At 41.9% G+C, this 25,972-nt stretch overlaps 5 non-coding genes across 5 annotated transcripts; 1 reads left to right on the top strand and 4 right to left on the bottom strand.

The window, feature by feature from the left end:
• The first annotated feature begins 4,561 nt into the window (after window positions 1-4,561).
• On the top strand, window positions 4,562-4,635 carry Trnan-guu (transfer RNA asparagine (anticodon GUU)). The gene has a single exon. It is a non-coding gene; the product is annotated as a tRNA-Asn (tRNA).
• Window positions 4,636-8,410: 3,775 nt separating this feature from the next.
• Trnak-cuu (transfer RNA lysine (anticodon CUU)) lies at window positions 8,411-8,483 on the bottom strand. Its single transcript has one exon. It is a non-coding gene; the product is annotated as a tRNA-Lys (tRNA).
• Window positions 8,484-9,138: 655 nt separating this feature from the next.
• Window positions 9,139-9,210, bottom strand: Trnah-gug (transfer RNA histidin (anticodon GUG)). The gene has a single exon. It is a non-coding gene; the product is annotated as a tRNA-His (tRNA).
• Window positions 9,211-9,973: 763 nt separating this feature from the next.
• Window positions 9,974-10,045, bottom strand: Trnag-ucc (transfer RNA glycine (anticodon UCC)). The gene has a single exon. It is a non-coding gene; the product is annotated as a tRNA-Gly (tRNA).
• Window positions 10,046-13,037: 2,992 nt separating this feature from the next.
• On the bottom strand, window positions 13,038-13,109 carry Trnae-cuc (transfer RNA glutamic acid (anticodon CUC)). The gene has a single exon. It is a non-coding gene; the product is annotated as a tRNA-Glu (tRNA).
• Between the last annotated feature and the right edge of the window lie 12,863 nt (window positions 13,110-25,972).

Raw genomic sequence — 25,972 nt, 5'->3', positions numbered from 1 at the left:
TCTTGTGTTTTCCTCCAGTCTGGATCACTTTCAGTCTTATCTTTATTGGGTTGTAATTTTCCTCTTTCAGTTGCACTGAGTATGAAGGGCACCCCCACATCTTTCCTGCATCTTCATGTGCTCCTTACCCCATAAGAGTAGCAGCCTAGTTTCTCCTTAGTTGTCAGGACCAGTTGTCCCAGCCAGAAAAGTAATTCATTTTTTACCGCTGCCTACTTGTCAAGAGAAGCCAAAAATGACCAGATAGTCCCAATATCCATTTTTTTGTTTTGTTTTTTGAAACAAATCCTCACTGTGTAGTTCAGGCTGGCCTTGAAGTCATGGCAGTCCTCCTGCCTCAGCCTCCCAAGTGCTGGGATCACAGGCGGGTGCCACCACACTTGTCCCAATCCATTTTAACATAGCCATCGTCACATCTGCTGGTGCAAACATTCTCATCTTGAGAACAAAAACTTCTAGACCAGCAGATCGCAAAGATAGGTGGGTGGGAAGGAAAACTTTCCCTAGTGCAGCACTAGTAGTAGTAGTGAGAGTAGCTACTTCCACTTTTGACACTGGAGACACAGCATCCTCTCTTGGTGACTAGCTGGGAGCATGTACCACCTCCTGTGAGGAGTACTTACAGTCTCAAAATGTCATCCAGCTGGCACTCCCACCATCCCATCACAATGGCTTCTCCAGGGTGAAACCAGTGAGCGTAAGCCCAATGCTCTGTTGAAGAAGTTTCTGCTCGGGAACAATGGTGTGGGGAACAACGCCATGGTGTAGAATAAAGCATTCCTGACTTTGACACACTTCCTTCCCTCTGCACCTTCTTTCCTGTTCCCTCCCTTGTTCTCGTGGGAATCCACAGCAGAGCTGAAGCCAGGAGGAACCTTTCGCCCCATGTGTGAGTCTCTTGCCCTTTCTTCTACAGAGACCCCCTGGGTGGCCTGTTGAAGCATACCCAACCTTCTTGGAATATTTTCTAAATGATGCTGAGGGTCTCATCCAGGACCTTGGGCATGCTAGGCAAGGGTTCTACCACTGAACTACATCCCCATCCTGAACAGTGGATTTTAATGCACAGACCCCTTAGACTTACAAAGTCAATTTATTACTCTAATCTTTGTGAGGCTTCCATGGTCAAATAGCAGAGTGAACAAGGTAGAACCAGAGGCGAGTGGCTGAACTTAACCAGTTCCCTAGGCCTTGACTCAAGATGACTCTAGCATACAGCTATGCAAAATATGAAACCTGGAATTTCACTGGTTTCAGGGAAATTGAAGCCCCGGGAAATCTTTTGTTCTTTATGCACCAATTAGAAATAATTCCAAGGAGGGCCAGGGATTTAGCTCAGTGGTTCTGTCACCTGTCTTGAAAGCGCAAGGTCCCAAGTTCAATCCCTGATACCAAAAAAAAGAAAATAATAATTCCAAGGAGAACACAACACGCCCCCTCGTGGTGCCTTCGGTGATCTGTACAGTTGCAGGACCCAATCCTAAGAAAACCAAACCAATTTACAGAACAGTGATGGGTGATGCTCAATACTTTGAAATTAAAGATATCCGTGCTGTCAACGGAGTAGCAGGATGATGCAGCGCCACAACCTAGCAACATGAGATCAGTTGCCCAAATGTGATCTGAGTCAAGACTGAAGGCAACCTGTGTGTGTCGCGGGTGAAATAGGTCTACCCAGATTAATGGATTTCCTCTGGCTGGCGGGCTGGGGTTGGTCGGTATTAAATCACATCCAGGCCTCTGACTGCTACTTCTCGGCACTAGGAGGGCCGGGGTAGTAGACAGAACTTGCTGCGTGGAGGTGGGGAAGGGCTGGGAGAGGCACTCCACCCTCTCCTAGGCCTCTGAGAATGTCTTTTCCCTGTGCTCCTGTCTGCCCAGAAGGAACCAAGAAGAGAAAGGACATCTAGGATAAAAGGATCCTTTTCTGACTCACTCCCAAGAGGTCCCACCCAGACTTACCACAAATTCTCCTACCACTGGAATTTTCGAGCAGAGAAGAGGGCAAGAACTCGGCCGGGGGGGGGGGGGGCAGAAGCACAGACGTTGCCCTTGGGTGAACTTGACTCTCACTCGTGCCTTGCCTTCGTAGATAAGCACCGCTATTCTCTTTCATTGTTTTGAAAACCTGGGTGGCCCAGAACTGGTGGAAGGAAGGTCCTGAGAGACCCAAGAAAGAGGCGGACAGGTCCAGGTTTGCACAAAGTGCAGTTTATTAAGGACAGAAACCAATTTATTAGGGACTTGGGAGGCAGCAAGACAGATGAATCCCAGCAACCTAAGGCAGGAGAATTTTTAGACTAAGCTACAGAAAGGTGGGCAACCAGAATATACCTGGGCTTTGTAAAACAACAACAAAAAATATTAATATGCCAAACGTCAGTGAAGCTGTTCAGGGGCTGTGGATATAGCGCAGTGGTGCAGCGCTTGCCTAGCAAGGCACTGGGGTCGAGGGTTCAGCGAAGATAGTAACTGACAAGATGGCTCCAGGTTTGGAATGAGTCAGGGTTATAGCAGTGCTTTCTACGAAGTCATTAGCACAAGTGAGAGTTCACCAACCCCAAGGGAAACGTGTGCCTCTGCCTCTCCCTGGGGGCCACAGGCCTCGAATTCTTGCCCTCTTCTCTGGGGGGCTGTTGCAGAAATAGAGACCCACACGAACCTGCATAATGATAAGTACAGAGTCAGCTGGCTTTATTATTGAAGAAAATAAATACATGAAAAAATGTTCAACATCACTGGTCATTCGAGAAATGCAAATGAAAAATGCTGAGATTCCACTTCACTCCAGAAAGAATGGCTGCTATCAAGAAATTAAACAATAACAAATGCTGGAGGGGCTGTAGGGAAAAAGGAACCCTGCTCCACTGTTGGTGGGAGTGTAAACTGGCACAAACAATGTGGAAATCAGTGTGGAGATTTCTCAGAAACCTAAAACTACAGGTTCCATTTGACCCAGCTCTTCCCCCTCTTGGTATCTTCCCAAAAGAATTAAAAGAATCAGACCACAGCGATATATGCACACCCATGTTTATAGGAGCAGAGTTTGTAATAGCTAAAGCTTGGGAACAGCCCAAATGCCCATCGACCAACAAATGGATAAGATGTGGGGTTTTATACAATAGAGTACTATGCCATAAAGAAGGATGAGCTTCAGACATTTATAGCTAAATGGATGGACCTTGAGACCATACTCTTAAGTGAAATAAATTGGACACACGTGTAAATACCGCATTGTTTCTCTGGTGTGAGAAACCAAAAGTGGAAAAAAGGACTAAAATGTATAATAGATATTGGGAAATGGGAAGAAAGTGTTCAAATAGGAAGGGGAGGGAGAAAGGAAAAAAGGGACACGAAAAAAAAAGGAAAAAAATGGAACCAAAACTTTTATACATAGGGAGGGGAAGGGGAGACGGGGGAAAAGGCGGGATGTATCATGTACAGGGGCAAATTCCCTACGGTGAGTACTATCATGTATGCCTAAAATGTACCAATATTTTGCTTTAAAAAAAAAAACTATGCTGATAATTTTTTTTTAAAGCTAGAATAGCTCCAAAGCTCTCTAGGATTTTCAGCTCTACTTATATGGAATTAAAGCTAGTGTCCTGCCTTAAGCAAACACCGTTGCTCACTTTGCGCCAGAGACGCGGTTCAGCTTACTCTGAGGTCCCCGTTCACCAATCTTGGGCCCTACAGACGGTGGCGCTCTTCAACCTCTCCCTCTAAGGCGCAGGCGCAGGTGTAGGGGCGGGGCGGAGTCGGAGTCCCGGCCTGTGGCGCGCGCAGCACTGCGCAGGCGCCGACCCCGCGGCGTGTGGGGTGAAGGGGCGCCGGCGTTCACCTACCTGCTCGGAGGTCTGCGTTTCCAGAGTGAAGCCTCAAAGCATTACCGGCTTTAACTACCGTAAACAGTTAAAGAGCATCCGTTTGTGGGTTCTGGAGCACACAATCACAGGGCGTGACCGACAGAGAAGAGGTGGGGAGCAGGTGCCGCTGCGCTGTCCGCTGGCCCTCTCCTCACCGGGGGCGGCTCCCCGCGCAGCCCCGTCCCGGCCTCCCCCGTCCCGGCCTCCCCCGTCCCGCTCGATTTCCTCCCCTCCTCCGCTCTCCCAGTCCATTCAGGGACCGACGAGCCCAGGTGGCACGGCGTGGGGAACTCAGTTGGAGCCCCCAGGTCTCACAGGGACCCTGGCGGATCCTGACAGCTTCCGGAAGGCTGCACGGACTGAGAAACAGTTCAGGCCTCCCCACCCCGGCCGTGCCGCAGGGCTAACATCGGCGTTCTCGGGGTCGTAGGCCGCGTGGCGAATGCCTCCCCCCGCCCCGGCCGTGGAGCATCCCGGAAGGCCTGGCGTCTGCGTCTGGCAGTGAGGGTCCCCCGGCCGCCTCCGATCCCAGATAAGGTCCGAGAGTGCCCGGCGGAGCCCCTGTGAGCCTCAGGGTCTCCCGCTTCCGCTTAGGACTGCGCAGGCAACACCCGAGGCCCGAGGTCGTCCGCAATGCCGAGGTTAAAAAGCACTTTCTGAGACTGGGAAATGAGTTTGAGCGGTAAAGCTTTCGTGTCTCTGTGGCGCAATCGGTTAGCGCGTTCGGCTGTTAACCGAAAGGTTGGTGGTTCGAGCCCACCCAGGGACGGTGCTTTTTACTTAAGGTCCTTTCCAGCTACTTCAAAGCAACCTCAAAAACACTTTGGTCTTCAGATTCCTCTGGACCTCTGTCAGTTTTAAATCAACGCCGAGTATGCGGGGGCAAGACTCAAAGATCCACGAAAAGCATCTAAAAGGAGTATTTCAGCAAAGTGATGTTTTCCCACCATCAGAACCTGGGCCGTCAGTGCTTACCCCAGAGCCACTGGGCCCATCTCCTTACTTCCCAAAGCTGTGTTTTCACAAATTCACATCCTTGGATACCTGAAAACGCTATGGACTGAGAACCAGAAAACGCTAGTTTTCACTACAGCCAAGCGAGTTAAGGACTGAAATCTTGTGACTTTGAACATGTTGCTCAGTTTCCTTGTTTATAAAAGAGAACACGTGGAGTACTTTCCTAATGGGTTCATCTAACATGTAATGAAAAATGTACGTAAAGCATTTGAGCACTTCATACATTTTCATTAAATGTTAGCCACTATAATTTTCAGTGCAGTATTACCACTTATTTGTTTACTTCCACCCTTTAAACAACTGTGTCTTTTCTTTTTTTATTTTAATGAATGCAATGGTCCTGCCACTTTATTTTCCATAACACAAATTCCAGAAGAAAAGGAATTGTACATTTTAAATTGATTATACATATTTTTACCATTAAATAATAAATGAATCAATATCTTAGTACTTTTAAAATACCTTCAATGTCTGAGGATACAAATTACGATATGATAAATATTCAAAACCTGGGGTAAATTCACTAGCAGTAATGACACAGTAATGAAGCACCATCAGCTTACAAGATTTGACGTGGAAACCTATCTTTACCATAGGTTCACAATCAATCCAATCTTTAGAAATGTGGGTGCAAAAATACATGAAAAGGAAGTCGCCGTAGGTTTTTGCAGAACTAGGAGAATTTAACTTTAGAAGAATAATGTGAACTGTGATACCTCAATGCACGATAAAATGAGTGAAACTTTTGTTGACAACTGCATCATCAGTTGTAACAAATATACACACTAAGGCAACACCTTAGTAATAGTAATGTGGTTGTGGTAAGAGGAGTAAATGGGAACTCTGTATTTTCTGTTCAGTTTTTCTGTAAACTCAAAATTTCTCTAAGAAATAAAGTGTATTAATATTTTTTATATGTAAAGAATGAAAAGGCTGTGTTGGCTAGATGCTTTTCATTCGTTCCTCTAGATCTGTTTTCACCATTATCCACTCGGTTGTGTGCCCCCACCGGAAGTCACCTTTTGGAACTGCCTGAAAGGGCTGTCTTGCCCACTGGCTTCCTGTTGACAATAGCCAATGGGAAGTGTTAATTAGGAGGAAAGTAAATATTTCTGCCAGCTGACACTGGTTGTGAGGGACACCTTCCCCCAGCCCCGCCCCCAGGTCACCGCTATTGAGCTATGGTTAGTGGCAACCATAACTTTTATCGGTTTCACGAATAGCTCTCTCCCCTCACCCATTCAGGTCTAGAAAAGGGTCCCTCTGTCGCTAAAGCTGGGAGACCACATTACCTTTTCAATGACCATTCTCCTCTTAAAGTCCAGGAATTCTGAGCTGGAAAACCTGTCAATCCTTAACAGGCCTGGCCTTCAAAAATCCTCAGGGAGTGTATCACAAAATTACCTGGAAGCTCATCAAATCTCTGTTCAACTCATTAGCAGAAAAAATAATCACATGCCTTTCTTTCTGCAATAATTTCCCAATAAAAACTTTACAATCTTATAGGGGAAAGCATGCCATAAAACTCACCACACCTAAAGGAAAACATTTATATATTTAATTTCATTAAAAATTTAACAATTTGTATGGCTGAACAAAATCCTAAACCTATTAAGCACATAACAGCAGACAAAACCAAGGCCTGAGTGATTCAGCCCATAAAATTAGAAGCCCACTTTTACATTCAGTTGATGACTTAGAGAACAAAAGGAAGAGTAGCCAAAAGAGCCAACTTCCTGGGTCCTTGTGCTACACAACAAAATGGATGCCACTGACACATGGGGAGTCAACAGCCACAGTGCAAGATGTGGGGTGCTCTGTGTTCCCTCACTGAGGAGCCAGTGCTGGGCTGCAGTTTTGTAGGGATGGGAAAGTTGTAGAAAGCAGCGTCTGCTGTCAGCACCCAGGCCATGAGGAGCTGTCGGAGAGCAAGCTGCAGGGAGACCCATGGCAGCCCTTCGTAAGCCTCACCTTCTACTGTTTTGGGAAAGACCACAAAGTGCTTGGCTTTGTGATGAGACTCAGTGAAAGCACTTGTCTGCCTTACCTGAGTGAATGTGTACCTGTCACCTGGACATCATGGCAGAGTTATTTCCTTATGAAATTCAAAACAAAACAAACTAAATGTGTGCATGTGTGTGTGTGTGTGTGTGTCTTGCTTGAGATTTGAGCTGTTTTAACAAGTCTGCTTATCCAGTAGAGTTTGGAATGGGTGCCAAGGATACCTGGTAGGCAAAATGGTGGTTATGACCAAGTTGGCCACAGTCACATCAACCTGGATCCATACAAGTTGAAAAACTACAACATGCGAAAGTCTTATTTTACTTAATATTTATTATTATCAAGCATATACAAGTTTATAGTTCAAAGAATCAAACACTCTCACAAAGATTATAATGAAAGTCAACAGTCTCTTGCCTGGGGAAGTGGTGCATGCCTGTTAGCCCAGCACACAGAGGGCTGAAGCAGGAGAATCAAGTGAGTTTGAGGCTAGCCTGGACTACATAGTGAGACCCTGTTTCCAAAAGAGGGGTGGGGGGAGACAGCTTAGAGGTGGTCTGACTTAAACACCTAGATCATGATGTTCTCCTGTCAAAACTAAAACTAAAACTAAATTCATAGAACAGCGACATCAAACGCTTTCTGACCATGAGGAAACAAGCGAAAGACAATTTCAAAATCATATCTGAGCAGAACCCAACACTGTCCAGCCCACAGATATGATCCAATGTCTCCCTTTCCCAACTGCTAAAAGTAGCTTTTGCTTCTTTATCAGTTATACATTTAGCCCCCCTCCATTCTTCCCATCTCATATGAAAACTATTCCAATTTCGAATAGAATTGCACCTTCTGTTCTCCCATGGTTACAATGAGCCATGACACTAAACTGCCTGGGTGCAGGTTTGTTCTTAAGGGTTATGGACTAGAAGCTTCAACGCTGTAGCTTAGATACCATTCTGATTCTTGATTGTGTTAAATAGTTCGTTTATCTCCCCTCCCAAAAGGCCCTTTCAATATAGCGATTTTTCTTGAATACCATTCCAGAGATGTTTATGTACATACAAGTAAAGATGTACATTTTTTTCTTATCAGTACCATCACCCTTTTGATACAAATGATTGTATATTTTTGGTGTTCCTCATTTTGGAATCTTCACTTAATTTTATGTCTTAATAAATTCTTTTCCCATCAAGGAAAAGAAAACAAGTGTATCCCTTTTAAGGCGTCTTCATGCATCAGAGGCCGGGTGGAACGAAGGGAGCCTGGAAATTGCGGGCTCAGAGCTGCACAACTCATCCCACCTCCCGCCCAGGAGGAACTGGAGGTCCTGCGGGGCCCCTGGCCTTCACGGATGCTGGACTGCGTTCAGAGTCCTTGTTTGTCGGTAGGAACTTTGGTAGAAAAGAAACGGTTTCTGGAATGATTTCCCAAAGTTTAAAATGATTATGGCCGCAGTGGGGATTTAGAAGCTCATAAGTTTGTTCTTAAGCGAGGAAGAATTTAGATTTAATACACTAAAAGTGCTACGCCCAACGTGGGGCTCGAACCCACGACCCTGAGATTAAGAGTCTCATGCTCTACCGACTGAGCTAGCCGGGCACTTGAAAGACTCGCTTCCCTATTTCTTTATCATTGTTGGTAATTGTTATTCCTTGGTGATGTAATTCCAAGGCCTAGGGTTTTGCCCGGGCGCTAGCCTTTTACTGACAGCTTTTAATCGCTGCGGAAACCGAGGCTTGGCCGGAGGGACTGGGACCGCGCAGGGCAGGGGGCCCGCCGAGTCCAGAAGCCTTGCAGCCCCTCACCTTGCTCGCGGACCGGATCACTCTGGTTTCCGGGCGGGGGCTGAGGAAGAGGCGGAAGCGCGCGAGGGGACGTGGACGAGGCCTGCGGGAAGCGGGGCCGCGGGGATTCGCTGCTTCCTTCTGGCTCGAAACCCATTTCTCGTCTAAAACACGACGACTAGGAGGGGGGATGAGGTGAAACAGGCCCTGTTCACTATTCTGGGACACAAGTTTGGTTTTAAATTCTGGAAGTTTGTGTTGCCCGAGCAAAAGGCCAAGGTCATCACGTTAAAAGTCCCTGAAGAAACTCGGCTGGATCCCGAGTCTGGGGCGCAGCCTGGCCGGCAGCCGTTTTCACTCGCGCTCCGCTGAGGCTGGTAAAGGCCGACGGAACCTCCCTGGGTGACACTAATTTACTAAAGACTGAAGTTTAAACAAAAGTGGCACCACCAAAGCAAGATCCGACTACGTGCCGTGACTCGGATTCGAACCGAGGTTGCTGCGGCCACAACGCAGAGTACTAACCACTATACGATCACGGCGAGCCACCCGCAAGGCAGCAGGATAGCCTTTAATTTAAGGCCTTTTGAAGCCAGTGGGCCAGCTGCTCTGCCTAAGCCGTGTACTTGGCGTGGCTGAAGCCCCACAGGTCTCGCTCCGTCGCCCTTCTCGGGTAGGAGACCCCGGAGCCTGGAGTCGCGCCAAAGTCCCGACTGAAGGCACAAAGCGGCAGCTGCAGCCCAGAGCCGCGTGCCCAGTCCCCCTCCCTTTCCGCCTCCTAAGAATCACGTCGCCTCGCCCAGCGGTTCACAGGTTCACAGGGCGGCACCGAGGATTTCCCCGTTTCCATCTCCAGCCTGTGCCCTGGGAGCGCGGCGTTTCTTTCCCGAATGAGGGACCGGAAAGGAGCGCGGCGGCGGGCGGTACAGGGGCGTGGGACCCCTCGAGCCCTCTGAGACTGAGGGCGTTTGTGTTGCTGACTTGTCCTGCCCCGACCCTCCTCTGAAGATTCAGAGAAACAGACCGAGCCAGCCTCTACGCCAGACAGTTCGCTAACGAGTTCCCAAAAGGGAATTACTGTCATTTCCTGTGACTCCAGAGGCCGAACGCAGCAGATACGCTTGCCTCGCGTGCAGAGCCAGACGTGGCCCAAGGCTTCTTGGGAGAACGTCCACGAGGCGCGGTCTGAGGACACAGGCGAGGTCAAAGGCCCTTCGCGTTGCTCTCTGCTTTGCCGGGCTTACCCGGACTACTCAAAGTTAGGAGAAAAAAAAAAAAAAAAAAAAAAAAATCAGAAAAGCAAACTGCGTTGGCCGGGAATCGAACCCGGGTCAACTGCTTGGAAGGCAGCTATGCTTACCACTATACCACCAACGCACACGCTGGGTATGCTTCTCCTAGTTCCCTGTGCATGCTCAGCTTCAAATTCTGCAATTCCCTACTTATTTTGAGATTCATATTAAAAGAAATTTAGACTGTAAAACTAAAGAAGAAAAAGGAAAAGAATCTCTCTAGGCTTCCTTGTATTGCAAATTTTGTGATAGTTCTTGTCTGACAGATTCAACGAAAGCCAATTCTAGGTTTTTCTATCGTTCTTTCTAAAGTGAGCTTCTGAAATCCAGTGGACTAGTTCAAGTTCCTTGGACTCTCTTTATAATACATAATTGCTCATTTGAGATTAAGCTATTAATCCTTAGGACAAATGTATAAAGTTAAAGTTGCACTGAGAAAATGAACACATTTTAAAGCTTTGGATGCATATTGCTAACTTGCTGTGTGAACAGATAATCACTTTTCATTGTTCAATGAGTATTACCAAATTAACGTCAATAGAAATAATCATTGCTTTCATCCTTCCAAAAATGCAGGGTAAAACTATAGTCTCACTTTAATTTGCATTTATTTTATTACTACTGAGGTTGATCATTCTTCATAAGCTTGTCAATTATTTGTATTAGTTTTGAGATTTACCAAATCATGTATTTTGCCTGTTTTTCTATCGGTATTTATGTCTTCCCATAGATTTATACCAGTTTATCCTTTGTCTTTTAATATAATTTGTGGGATTTTTAGAAACTTTGGTTTGTTTTTACAGCCTCATCTATCAGTTTAAAATTAAAAAAAAAACTTTTATTTGTGCTTCAAAGTTTAAAACCAAGACACTGAGTTCACAGGAAGTCCACTGAGAGATGCTTTTCTAAGCTAAATATCCGTTTCCCTTTAGACTCACCCACAGAGTTCATACATGTTAATTTCAATTTACAATCGTTGCAGTCTTACCTGTACACGGGATATACCCAGACTACCTAAACTGGATTCAGGATGTTCTTAGTTATATTCTAATTTCACTAACTGCCAAATATTTCCTAGGATGATATGAGTCACTCGAATTCCTTGGCTACTTGTGCAGATGAAACCCAGAGAACTCTTACATGATTGTGTTTTGGGGAGATGATTTTATAGGCGGCGGCAGCAGCAGAAGCAGTTCGTGCTCATCAGTCTGGCACTGCCAGGAGTTGACCTGCAAAGCAGCACACACTTCCCTCTCGTATCACAGATACAGGGATGAGATTCTCCTCCACTTTGTGTCCAAGCCCAGGTCCCATCCATGATGTCTGCCACTGAGTAGCTCTTTTTCAGCCTCAGAAACGGAGACGGAGAATGTATTTGCAGATATTTCTTCACGAAGATTCTTCAGCTCAACGTCTTAGGATGAGTTTCACATAACTTTTTTCAAAGTCACAGCCAACATCTTCAGTTTTTAAGCTCCAACATGCAGCTCTGCTTCTTATCGTCTTTGCAGATGTAAAGAAAGGCCACGCCAAAATCCTGAGGCCACTGACCCAGGTCTGCATCTATGGCAGCCGCCATGGCTTCCCTAATCTATCACTTTTTTCCTTTATGATCTCGGCTTTGCTTTTATCTCGAAAAAGTCCTCTCTAGCCCAAACGATCTAGGATGATCGTTTACTATTTTCTGGAAACATTTTAGTACAGTAATTTCAGTTCTTGAATCCATGTGATAGGTGCTATGAGGTAGTAATTCCACTTCTAGAAATAAGAAAATATGTAGGGATACACACAAAAATAAATCTACACAGGTGCTTGTCAAAATAGTATTCGTGGGGGCCAGGAATTTAGCTCAGTGATGCCACCGTCTGCCTCCCAAGAGTAAGGCCTGAGTTCGATCCCCAATACCAAAAATATATATATTATTTGTAAAACATAAGGAATAGGGAAAATTTTAGTTGAAAATCCATAAGTAGGATTGGTTAAATTCATTTTGATAAAATAAACTTTATTATTATCACTTTTACATTGGACATTGCCGGTGGGAGTGTTAATTGGTATTACCTCTGTGAAGGGCAAATTGATTAAGTTCTATCCACAAATTCACTTGTTTTTTGAGCTAGCGTTTCAACTCCTGGGCATTTTTCCCACACACGAGCAAAATGATATATGTACAAGATTATTTATAGTACTATTGTTTGTAATAACAAAGTTAGAAATAACTTAATTGACCATCAATAGGAAGTTAATTATGGATTATTCATACAATGGAAAGCTATTCTTCATAAGAAAAAATGAGGATGCCCTTTAAGCCTAGCCTGTAGCTATTTCTAAAAGATATTGTTAAACAGAAAAGGCATTACCACAAAGACAAATTTAAGAATCTTGCTATGGCAGCGTCTATGCAAGGCTGGTCTTCAGTCTGACAAATGCATTAAGGGGACGTGTGGTGTTCACATCAGGGAAAGTGGAGAGGAAGTCACCCTACTGTCTTTACAACTTCGGTGTAAACAGAAAAGGCAAAGTACAGAAAAATGTGTATAGATTAATATTGTTTTGCGAGAGGAAATAATATTTTTAAATATATACTCATATTCGTGTACATTTGCATAAAATATCTGACATAATTAAGAAATTTAACAGTTTGCCTCATTAAAGGAAAAATAGATGGTAGTGTGAAATGAAATTTATTAGTTATGCATTCTTGTAAATTTGAGTACTAAACCTTGTAAACATGCTACCTTTTCAAAAACTGAAGTGAAAGAAAATATGTTGCTAAAGAATAATTCTACAGGAAAGTGTTAAAAATATAATTTTTCCCCTTTTATTTTTGGGTAAAAATGGAAATATATTTTTAAGTACACAGCTGTCAATGTAATATGTTTTACCTAATTCCATTTTGTTTCATAGTGTATTAATGGCGATCTCTGGGTGGTAAAATTCTAAGCGACTTTTTTTGTCGTCTTCTCTTTTTTTTAATATTTTCAGTATTTGAGTTTTCGTTGGATGGTGGAATTGATTAGCAGAATCATTGTTGCTTTGAAAGGTTTTATTGGCCAGTGGAAAGAGACAAAATTTTATTCCCTGACCGGGAATCGAACCCGGGCCGCGGCGGTGAGAGCGCCGAATCCTAACCACTAGACCACCAGGGAAGTCGAAAACGTTGTCTCGTCAGGCTTATATGACCATTAAAACTCATTTCTGTATACGATGTGTTCTTATTTTGATTACTTTGGTTTCAAACACTTCCAATATCGGGACCTTTAGTTAGGATTACTTCTCTGGTAGTTTTTTCCTAGAATAGAAGGCACTGCGTAAGAATTCTCAAAGTCTGGGAAGGATCGCGTACACATGATCACAGTTCCCAAGACCAGGGAGAGCCGGTCTGGAGAGACAAAGTTCCAGCTCCTCGGTCGGAGAGAAAATGTCCTCCGCGGGGTCTCCGTTAAAACATCCAGGAAGTTTTCATTAGGGAATATAAAGGACGTCGTGTAGGTAAAGCCAGGAGATTCTGGGATTGCTGTATCTCGTTTGTTATTTTTGTTTGTATGTTTTTATGTCATGTGAATGTAGACCCAACTGAAGGCTAAAACGAGTACTACTACTAAGTAAAAATCACAGCCTACAGTTGCTTGGTGCTCATCAGGATCTGAGTTGAACGCACTAGTGAGAGACTTAGGCACAGGGTCTCTGAGCGCTGACATTTTTAAAAATGATGAAGAGAGGGCAAAGAAAGAAAATTTGGGTCCATGTCAGGCTGAAGGAAATTTTTAACCTTCCCCATCAACGTATTGCAATATCTTTATATGACAGAGAGAGAGAAAGTAGCAACATGTTAGCATGATTCAGATCTTTGCAATATCGTACTTTCAACTTTTCTATGGGTTTGAAATTTTTAAAAACAAGAACTTGAGAAAAACAAAGTGAAACCATGGAAAGCCTCCACTCAGGCCTTTATTTGGTCAGATGACCACAAAGTGATCAAGAGTTCAAATAGAAATTGTAGAAGCACTCCCTTACATCTACACTTAAATAAGAAAATTCTTTCCATAATTAATTGAAATCAAATCATCAATGACATGCATATCAGCAGGGCCTGACAGGGAAAAACATGGGCGGTAGGAGATGAGGGTGTTTGGGCTTCTATTGGTCTGTTTTGCTTTTAAAGTATTAATGTTAAAACGATAAGTATTAATCTTCCACTCATCCAGTCTCCACCTTCCTACGGGTTTAAGTGCTAGAAATTAGGGAGAAGGGTAACTAAATGTTAAACATTTATTTTCATAAAAACTCAAGAATCCTGCTGTCAGGTCACCAATGAGCCTAACGAGCCCACTTCCTTTTACTCCAAACTGTGTCCACTGGACAGCTAAAAAAAAAAGATTTAAACTTTACAGTAACTTCCTGGGCTTGGTACAAGGTAACAATTTATTTCTATCACAAAGGAAATCGTCCTCTTTGTTTCAGTCAACAGTGCTTTTTATGATTATTCTGCTGTCTGCTTGTAGGGAACAGGGAAAGGGGACGTTACCAGAACCTCTGCAGTTAGTCCTGGTCTCCTGTGAGCCACGGCAGCACACGGCGAATTACAGGAAAGGTAGAAAAATGAGACTGAGAAGAAGCTGAGCTTTGGGTCTGATCAGTGCTGCTCTGGGCGGCAAAGACGAAAGCCCCCCGCTTACAGCACCTTTTATTCAGTAGATAGGGAGAAACAAAGTGTAACAAATGACTTCCAGAGAGTTCAGTACATCCAGGTAAACAAGATGTAACAATCCAAGAACAAGGAGGAACTGAGTAGATGAAGATTTTGTTCCTCCCAGGATGTCTTCAGCTGGTGTAATCTGGTCCTGGAGCATCACAGCATCACCGGATCACTGAGGTCTCAGTTGTGACCAGAAGCCAAAATGGAATTATGTCTCGGAATGCCATAGCTGGGCTGTAGGCAGGAGAACTAGGCTAACCAAATGATTTTATCCTAAAATTAGGTAGCATTGCTCCCGACACCTGCTGGTGATTTTCAGAAACAGGAGAACCCGGAAGGAGAGCAGAGTATGAGCTCTGGGAGCTAAATCTCAGTTCCCAGCCTCAAAGCACAAGGGGCCATTTAGCAAAGCACCAGGGCAGGTTTACGTCTCCTGCTCTTCTTGCCACCACGTTGAAGGGTGGGTGGAAGGAGTGCGATTCATTTACCTCTTTCTGCATGCCATTTTCTTTTCTCAAACATCAAAAATATATCCAAAGAGGGCTGGGGATGTAGCTCAGCAGCACAGTGCCTGCCTGGCAGTCACAAGGCCCTGAGTTTGATTTCCGGTACCAAAAAACAAAAACAAAACACTTCTATGAGGAAAATAATGGATCAAGGAAGATTGATTAGATCTACTTTTTCCTCCTCCTAATACAACTAAACCCCCCTGACATTAGGTATAAAACAAGCAGAAGAAGACTTGGAAAGGTGGAGAGAAGAAGGAAGACCAGCTAGGGACCTCAGAAGCCAAAGGACCATACAATAGTCATTTGCCTTTTTTCCTCAAATATTTTAGATTTGGAGCTGAAGAAGCCAGCAACCTGGTAACACCAATAGAAAAACTGAGGGTGCAGCTCAGCGGTAGAGCACTTGCCTAGCATACTTGAGGCTCTAGGTTCAGTCCCCAGTGTCACAAAACACGCAGTGGTAAAGGCCTCCCCGCTCCCCTAGTGTCTGTGGAGGGCTGCGGTGGCCCTGTGGGGAGCAGTAAGGAGGATCAAGGTGTTCCTACGTCCAACCCAGCCGGGCTGGTATCAGTGCAGGCCTAGTGGGTAAGGGCAGACTACCACACCTCCCCACCCACAGACACATACTTCTGCCTGAGGAAATTTTGAGAAAGCCAACCAAAACAGAAAGTTCAAATAAGATCCATCCAGAATTTTGTTGTTTTTTTTTTTTCAAACAGGGTCTCACTATATAGTTGAGGCTGGCCTTGAACTCCATTGCTCAAACACAAAGCAATCCTCCTACCTCAGCCTCCTTAGTGCTGGGATTACAGGAGTGTGCCACCACACAGGGCAAGGTCCAGAGTGCTAAACACAGAACCCAAAATGCTAGGTATCCGTCAAAAAGCACTCCTCACATCAACAATTAATATCTCTGCATGAAAAGAGACCACAACTACACCACAATTTTCCTTTTTTTTTTTTTGAGACAGGGCCTTACTATGTTGCCCAGGTTGGCCCCCAAATCCTAGGCTCCTGATCCAGCTACCTCAGCTTCTCAAGTAGCTGGAAATACAGACACATACCACTGTACCAGGCAGACAAAATTTTTAGAGGCATCATTCTAAAAATGAAAAACACCTCAGCAAAGATACACAGAGCCTCAGTAAAGAAATAGAAGATATAAAGAAGAACCATATAGAAATTTTAAAACTGAAAATTACTATAACTTAAAATTAGGAAAAACAAAACAAAAAAACCCTCAGAGATTCGGAAATATGTCATGAAAAAGATGGCGGCCACAGATGTACACATTAACACCAAAGAAATAACCAAGGTATATGTTGTATCCATGTACAGTTTTCCCAAAAACTTAATGAGGATGAAGATTCACTAGACAAGTGCTATACAGTATTGGTTACCTGTGTACCTGTTACCTCTTTGAAACATCTACAGTGTGAACGAGAAGGAACTGCTGATTGTCAAATAAAGTTATCAAGTATAAATAAATAAATAAATAAATAAATAAATAAATAAAGTTATCAAGCAAAAAAGATCCCCAGTTGGTAGATAAGCTCAAAGCAGAAGACATAACAATAGAAATTGTTTGATCTGAAACACAAAGACAATGGACTAGGAAAAAATTGAGCACAGCATCAGACACTTGTTGGATTATAACAAAAGATTTAACATTTGTGCCATCAAATTTCCAGAAAGAGAATAAGGCAGAAAGAAGTTTTAAAGATATAATGTCTGAAAACCCCCCAAATTTGGCAGAGGATTAAACCTGCAGGTTCAAGAAACTGAATCACAAGCAAGATAAGCCCCAGTGCAGGGCCGGGGATTTAGCTCAGTGGCACTCTACCTGCCTTGCAAGCGCAAGGTCGTGAATTTGATCCCCAGTACCAAAGAAAGGACAAAAAAAAAAACCAATGAAGGTGTGTCACAGCCCCTCCTAGACACTGCTGAACGATAAAAACTAAGAAAAAGTGTTGAAAGCAGCAAAAGGAAAAATTATTTGAATGACAGCAGATTTCTTATCAGAATCTCTGGAGAGCAGAATGCACAAAATTTTTCAAGTACTCCAAGAAAAGGCTGTCCACCTAGACTCCTCTGCGTGTTCCAGTTTCAGTATGTGTGCTGCCAGAGCGAGCAAACCCAGACCTGTATCCAGTGAAGCCATCCTTCAAGGATGAAGGATACAGCTCAACAACAAAACTGCAAATTTTTGTTTTTTAAAATGACCCATTTTTTAAAAAATGACCAAAGGACTTGAATTGACACTCCTCCACGTCTATTCAAGTTATGTATTGGGGATCTAATAGCCCCTATCCCTTAGGCATGCAATAAATTTTGTGTGTTCTTTTCCCTGTTTAAAAAAAAAAGATACTCAAATGGCCAACAGGCACATGAAAAGATGTTCAATGTCATTAATCACTAAGGAAATGAAACTAAAACCATAATAAGATGCCATTTTACACCTACCAGGGTGAGAAATAGAAAGCAGTAGTGTTGGTGAAGATAAGGAGAAATCAGAGCCCTGGTGCATTGCTAGTGGGAATGTAAAATGTGCAGCTGCTATGGAAAACAGTTTGGCAGTTCCTTGGTAAGCTAAACATAGAGCATGACTCATTAATTCCACTCCTGGGCCTATACCCCAAAGAACTGAAAATGGGGACTCAGATAAATATTTGTACATGCACATTCATGGTAGCACTATTTGCAACAGCCCACAGGTGGAAGCAGTCCAGATGTCCTTTAACAGATGAATGTGTAAACAAAATGTGGTCTATAAAGACCGTGACAAGTTATGGGTTTTTTTGTTGTTGTTTTTGTTTTTGTTTTTTTTGGTCTTCTTTTGAGACAAGATCTCCCTATGTAGTTCAGGCTGGCCTTGAACTCACTATGCAGCCCAGGCTGGCCTCAAACTCATGATAATCCTCCTGCCTCAGCCTCCAAAGTGCTTGGAATATAGGCTGGTGCCACCATGCCCAGTTTACAGTTCCATATTATTCTCTCTCTCTCTCTTGTTTTTTTTTCTTTTTGGTACCAGGGATCGAACTCAGGACCTTGCACTTGCCAGGAAGGTCCAGAGCCACTGAGCTAAATCCCTGGCCCTAGTTCCATATTATTCTGCTATAAGAAGGAATGAAGTACTGATTCATGGTACAACTTGGATGAACCACCAAAAAAAAAAAAAGCCATACTAAATGAAAGAAGGCAGACACAAAGATCACATACTGTATAATTCCATTTATATATAATGTCCAGAATAATTAAATCCACAGGGATAAAAAGCAGATTGGTGTTTTCCCGAGGTTGTGGGAGTGACTGGGTCATAAGCCCAGGGTTACCTTTTGGAGTGATGAAAATGTTAGGAATTGGATTGTGGTGACAGTTGTACAACATTTTCAATGTACTAAATGCCACTGCTTATACATTTCAAAATTTTAAAATTGTGAACTTTATATGAATGTATTTTATCACAATAAAAAATAATGAAGGTGAACTGGGGATACAGCTTAGTGATAAAATGTTTACCTAGCACACAAGAGGCCCCATCTCTAAAAGAGGAAGGGGGTGGAATCATAGCGGGACCTTTTCTAGTTATAGACCTTATTCTAAAAGTTATGTGAAAAATAAAGAAGGTAGAATAGCTAAAAACAATTTTGAAAAAGAATTCAATGTGAGGAATCAGCTTACCCATTTTCGAGACTTATTTTATGGTCATACTATTAAAGACTGTGGTATTAGCACAGGGATAAATATAGAAAGTAGAATAGAGAATAGTATGCCCCAACAATTATACAACCAACTGATATTTTACAGAGGTGCAAAAGCAATTCGTGGAGGAAAGATAGCTTTTTCAATAAACATCACTGAAGAAATTAGAAATCCATAGGCAAACAAAACAAAACTTTGGCTCCTATCTTAATAGCTTGTTTTAAAAAACTAACTCAAGGTGAATTACCAACATAAATTTGAAATATAAGACTTTTAGAAGAAAATATAGGAGAAAATCTTCATGACATGATCTAGGGCTAGAAAAAGTTTACACCAATATCATCGTCCATACAAGGAAAACTTGGGGCCTGGCATTTAGCTCAGTGGTGCCGCCACCTGCCTCACCTGCACAGGGTTCTGAGTTCGATCCCCAGTACCAAAAAAAAACAACAAAAAAACCCCAAACAAACAAAAGGAAAAATTGATAAATCAGATTTCTTTAAAATTAAACATGCCTGCTGCACAAAAGACACTGTTAAGGAAACAGAAAGACAAGCTAATGATTACAAGAAAAATATCTTCGAACCATATACAAAAGAAAGAACTATTATGTATACTGTGTAAAGAACTTTCAAAACTCAGCATTTAAAGAACCAGATAATTCAATAAGAAAATGTAAAGGAAGGGAGGGGAAAGAAAAAGGAAAGAGGAAAAAGAAGACAGATAAAGTGATATTTCACCAAGAGAATATACAGGTGGAAATGAGCACATAAAAATATGTCCGACGTCACAAGACATTAGGAAAATATAAACTAAAACCACAGTTAGGTAATACATCTATCAGGATGGCTATAATAAAAAATAGTGATGATACCAAATGGCTGATAAGAATGTAGAGAAACAGATCATTCACCCATTCCTCTTAGGAGTGCTGTATTATACTGTACAACCACTCTATAAAAAGTGCATGGTTATTTTTTAAAACAATGTACAATTGTCACATGACCCAGCTTATACTCTAGTCCATTTATCCCAGAGAACTAAAACTTCATGTTCACACAAAAACCTGTACACAAATGTTTACAGCTGATGCACTAATAATAGCCAAAAACTGGCAAGAAAGGAGATATCCTTTAACAGGTGAGTGGTTAAACAAATTGTGGTACCTCTGTAGCATGGAATACTATTCAGTAACAATAAGGAACCAGTTGTTGATACGCCTACCCCGAGGGATTCAAAGAATTATGCTGAATGGAGACAGCCAATCTTAAAATGTTACATGCTGATCCAGTATGAGTCTACTTATACAACTTCTTAAATGACCAAAGTATAGAAATGGAGAACAGATTAGTTGTGGCCCAGGGTTAAGGCAGGGAGAGGATTGAGGGGCATGGTGTAGCAACATGCAGGATCCTTGTGGTGGTGGAAATGCTCTGTATCTTGATTGCATCGATATCAGTATGCTGGTGGTGAAATTGTTCTTGGGGTGGTTTTTTTTTTTTTGGTGAATAAACTAATAGCTCTATTAATTTATGTGTTTGTTAATGAAGGCAAATATCAGATAATTGTATGAATATTATATATAAAAAATAAATCCAAACTAACAACATTGTATTTTAAAAGTACTGCACTTCTGTTTCTTTTAAAGAGACTTGTCATTTGTTATATAAAACAAACAAAAGGTACTCTTCACACTAAAAACCTCTGGGAGATGAAATAGTTGATGAACTGAACACATCTTTCGCTGAATGCAGACTTTTTTTTTTTTTTTTTTTTGAGACAGGGCCTCACCGTATATTTCAGACCAGCCTTGAATTCACAATGGAGCCCAGGCTGACTCTCGAGATTCTCCTGCTTCAGCCTCCCAAGAGCTGGGAGTACAGGCATGCAGCAGCACACCTGGCTTCTAAGTGCAGACTAGTGCTAGGAAGAGAATAAAGTCAAGCATCAGAAAGAAGACGTATGACAAATTCACGAAAGTCAAAGGACTGTATGTAGTAAAACTACTGCTAATCTTCCCCTCTCATATCGAAAGACCATTCAAAACTGGTCTTTCATACAAATATAAAATAATGATAAAGAGATGGAAAAGGAAACCATACCCATCTGAAATCCTTCATGATACTTTTGTAATAGCTCTGACTCTCTCACCAAAAGGATCAAAATTAAAAATTTTGAAAATGGAAGGCAATGAAGACATTCATTGTACAGTTTTAAATGCACAATATAAAGCCACACAATAATCTGTCATGATGGATATAGGAAAGGACAAGACTCATACATGGTACAGTAGAACAAGCAATCGTATTAACTGAAAAAAATGTGGTACCCAATTCAAAACTTAGACAAGATTGTAACAGGAGCAATTAGACAGCATGCTTTCATAGGGAGACAACATTGCACTAGATTCCACAATGTTACCACTTGTGGGAAATAGATAAAGTGTATACAGAATCTGTCTGTATTATTTGTTGCAGTTGCATGTAAAGGCATCATTGCCTCAAAATAAAGTTTAGCTTGCATTTAGTGAGTATAGAGCTTCAATTTTTCAAGATGAAGAGTTCTGGAGCTGGGCGTGGTGGCGCATGCCTGTAATCCCAGCACTCGGGAGGCTGAGGCAGGAGGATTGCTATGAGTTCCAGGCCAGCCCGGGCTACATAGTGAGCTCAAGGCCAGTTTGAATTGTATAGTGAGACCTTATCTCAAAAAAAAAATGAGTTCTGGAGATTGGCTTGCACAACAATGTGAATGTATGTCACACTACTGAATTGCACACTATTTAAAAATGGGAAAATGGTGAATTTTATGTGTATTTTACCACAATTAAAATTTTTTAAAGGACTGGGGCTGTTGTTCACTGATAGAGTACTTCCTGAGCATGCACATGTGGGAGATCCTGGGTTCAAGACTCAGCATCAAAACAAAAGTTTTTTCTTTTTTCTTTTCTTTTTTGGTATTGGGGATCGAATTTAGGACCTTGCGCTTGAGAGGCAGGTATGGCGCAAAACAAAATTTTTTAACCAAAAAAAAAAAATTTAACATCAAGTAGATTATATAAACAAAGAAAAAGTAGAACTGATTTTTTTAGAGGTAAAGGAAAGGTAAACAGAATGACTGCAGCACTCCAGTAGCAAAGAGGCTAGAACTGATGTTATCTCCTCTCCAAGTTGCTTGAGATTCTTTACTGGTAATTTTAAGATCTATAGGAGTCCCTAACTCCTTTATACCACCGTATTTTCCCAGATAATATCAGGTGACATTAATCTTGATTTTTCCTAATTGTCCACAGTATTTCTATCTGTCTGGATATTCCTATTCGTACCATCCCTGTAGACCAGCGGTTTTCAACCTTGGCTGCAAAGGAAATCACATGCAGGGTACTGAAAATGTGCTTGTATTTGAATCCCCTCCCCAAGTTTCTGATTTAACTAGTCTGGAGTGTAGTTGGGGCATCTTTTTTCTTTTTCTTTTTCTCCTTTGCAGTGTTGGGGATTGAACTCAGGGCCTTCCACACACTAGGGAAATGCTCTACCACTGAGCTACTTCCCCAGCCCCTGAGTTTCAGAATATTTTACGTCCCCCCACCCCCATGATTCTAACACGCATTCAAGGTTAAGAGTAATTATTTAGGCACTGAGTGCATTTTCCCAGGAAGCACTATGTCACTTTTACATTACATTCAACTGTTACTTTTTATTTGAGTATATTTTGTCTTAAGGTCTTAATTCAGGTATATATATTTCTAGCAAATTTTAAGTGTTTTGCCAACATTTTCAGAACTGAAGTAGGCCAACTAGTTGAGAAATTTCCCGGCATAGCACCAAGAACCAAGTTAATTTTGGTTCATTAATATAGTCCAAATCTAAGGTAGAAAGGAGGAAGGAGATAAAAATCTAACATTTGAGGAGAATGGCAGACACTAGTATTGATATAGCAGCGTCTAAAGTACAGGTCTAAAACGCACAAATCTTTGCCTAGTTAGCAATAAATGGGGGCACATGCTCTCTCACACACACACACACACACACACACAGCATTAGTTATCAACCCTAATGGCATTCGATTCTCATGTCAAGTTCCCTTGCCAGTCTAATTTGGGTTGTTTTATCTACAACAGTTAGCAGGTAGCCAAAGGAACTTTACTGGGTTCTGGGTTGCTCACCTGTCCTTCTGGAGTTAGATTCCAGGTTCTTGTCATTCCAAACAAAGAATTAAATGAAACAACCAAAACAGCAGTGGCAAGGTTTACTTGAAAAAGTAAAACTGAAGAGTAAGAGAGAAACTGGCTCTGCCAAGAGAGTTTGGGCCAAATAAAAGATAAAAGTACTCCCTAGAGGACCCAGGGCAGATTATCATGAGGAAAACCACCATAGCAAGCTGTTGGCGCCTGTGTGCTTTTATGCTGTCCAAATCTGGAGGAAACCCAAGAGAACATCTACATCCAGGTCCTGAGAGGCGGTGCTGGGATCCGGCGCCTCAGGCTGAGGTCAGGTCTAGGCCTCCTATTGAAAACCTGCTCAAGTTCTCCTGAGTTGTTTATGTGCAGAGCTTTGGGAACTGTTCCATGCATGTAATTAAAAGGTCAGCCTACCTCCCCAGACAGCTTTGCCATGCCCCAGTTCCTATCTCAGGAGACTCACCTCAAGTTGGAAGCCAGCCTGGGCTACATAGTGAGTTCAACGCCAGGCTGAACTACATAGTGAGACCCTGTCTCAAAAGAAAAAAATTACAATTCCCATTGTGTCTTACATGTTATTATTCTTCTTTACTTCCAAAAGTAGTCATTTTAAAATTCAGAAATTGTTTAGATTTAACCACAATTTTATACCTTTATCATTCTTTTCATCTTTTTAAAATTCTTCTGTACTAAATGCTTTAATAGTTCTTATGATAAAAATCTATCGATAGAAATTCCTTTAAGTTTTGGTTTGTTTGAATGCATTTTGCTTATTTTAAATTCTGGAAAAATGTTTTACTGGAGTATAGAAGTCTAAATTGGCTATTATTATCTCTCAGCTTATCAGAATTACACCACAGGTATGTTTGGAATAAAATAGAAACAAGACCACTCTGTAGCCACAAATGACCAAATATCCCCTCTTCAGACTACATGAATATAATATGAGTGTATCCCTGCCTATATGTGATATATTTACGTAAAAATATATATAGCTACTTCCAGTATCTTTCTGTGCCACCATAATGGTGCCTATGAATGTTCTGGATGGTGCACTCAAGAACATCAATAATACCAAAAAGTGGCCAGGTGTGGTGGCACACGCTTGTAGTCCCAGCACTCAGGAGGCTGAGGCAGGAAGATTGCTGGGAGTTTGAGGCCATTCTGGGCTACATAGTGAGTTCAAGGCCAGCCTGAACTACATAGAAAGACCTTATCTGAAAAACAAAACAAAACAAAAAGAGCCAGGTGTGGTGACACACACCTGTAATCCCAGCTTCTCAGGAGGCTGAAGCAGGAGGATGCCATGGAAATTACTGAGACCATGTCTTTAAAAAAAAGTCTAAAAGAGAAGAAAACTCCAGGTTCTTATTAGGCCATGTTCCAAAATCATTGCCTAATATTTTTGTTCATCACCTAGTTTGTTTTTTTTTTTCATTTTATATTTTATTACTTCAAATGCTTCAAACTATGAGAAATCTTTGGTAAAAATAAAGACAATAAGGCCGGGGATTTAGCTCAGTGGTTTTGCTGCCTGCTGTGCCAGCTGAAGGACCCAAGTTTGATCCCTGGTACCAAAAACAAAACAAACAAAAAAAAAAACAATAAAATTTTCACAATAAATTTACTCAAAGCATTGGACAATATTCTTCAATACACATGAAATAATATAAGAATGTTCAGAGTCCTCAGGGAGGAAATTACTGTACAAGATTCATAGTTCTTCATTTTAAAACAAAACTGCTTTCATAAATATTTAAAATATTTCCTAGGTTCTTACCATATATTAACATTTGTATTTCAATAAGTATGTTGAACTTTAAAGTATTTATATTATTTTTTTATTTTTTAAAAATTTATATTATTTAAATAAAAATCAATAAACATATCACCTAGTTTTTAACTGTGATGATGATGCGTGGTTACATTGCCATATTTAAATTGTATTTATGTATTTTTGGTACCGGAGATTGAACTCAGGTCCTTGTGCTTGCAAGGCAGGTGGCAGAAACACTGAGCTAAATCCCTGGCCCGACATTGCCGTATTTTAAAATTGAGGGTCACAGAGTTAGGAAAATTGCTATAAACCTCACAGGCTGGTTAAACAAGTATGAAAGCCAGGTCTGGTGGGACAGGCCTATAATCCCAGCATTTGGGAGGCTGAGGCAAGGGGATTTCCTCGAGGTTGAGGCCACCCTGGGCTACATAGTGAGTTCAAGGCCAGGCTGAACTGCATAGTGAGACCCTGTCTCAAAAAAATTAATTTGTATTATCTTTTAGAGATACTTGCACATGATGTTTCTGCTTTGCTACAGCCATAAAGCAATGGAGCCAGCTGACCATAGACTGAAACCTCTGAACCCATGAGCCAAAACAAATCTTTCCCCCTTTAAACTATTTATGTCAGGTATTTTGTCCCAGTGATACAAAGCTAACACAATATTCATCAAGTACATGTTTCAATCTTATTTTATTACCCCATGAACTTCTCCCTGACCCCAGATTGTTTAGAAGCAAATCCCAGATATCATATCTTTTCATCTGTATATAGTTCAAGATGTATCTCTAAAAGATAAGCACACTTTTAAAAAAGTAGTATTTGGGCTGGGGATTTAGCTCAGTGGTTCCAGTGCCTGTCTCACAAGCACAAGGTCCCGAGTTCAATCCCCAGTACCAAAAACAAAAAAGTAGCATTTAACAGACAAGTTTAATGATAATTTATGACAAATCATCAAGTATGTTGGAAATATTTTTGTTTGTTTGTTTTTGGTACCAGGGATCAAATTCAGAACCTTGTGCTTGCCAGGCAGGCGCTGTGCTGCTGAGCTAAATCCCCAGCCCTGTTGGAAATATTTATCAGCATTCAGATTTCCCCAATTATTTAATAATTTTCAAACTGGGCATGGTGGTGCACACCTGCAATCC

The sequence above is a fragment of the Heterocephalus glaber genome, unplaced genomic scaffold (genome assembly GCF_053883595.1).
Source record: "Heterocephalus glaber isolate CG9 unplaced genomic scaffold, H.glaber_assembly_v1.0 deba00001442, whole genome shotgun sequence".
Taxonomy (NCBI): Eukaryota; Metazoa; Chordata; class Mammalia; order Rodentia; family Bathyergidae; genus Heterocephalus; species Heterocephalus glaber.
This window is presented reverse-complemented; position numbering and strand designations above follow the sequence as displayed.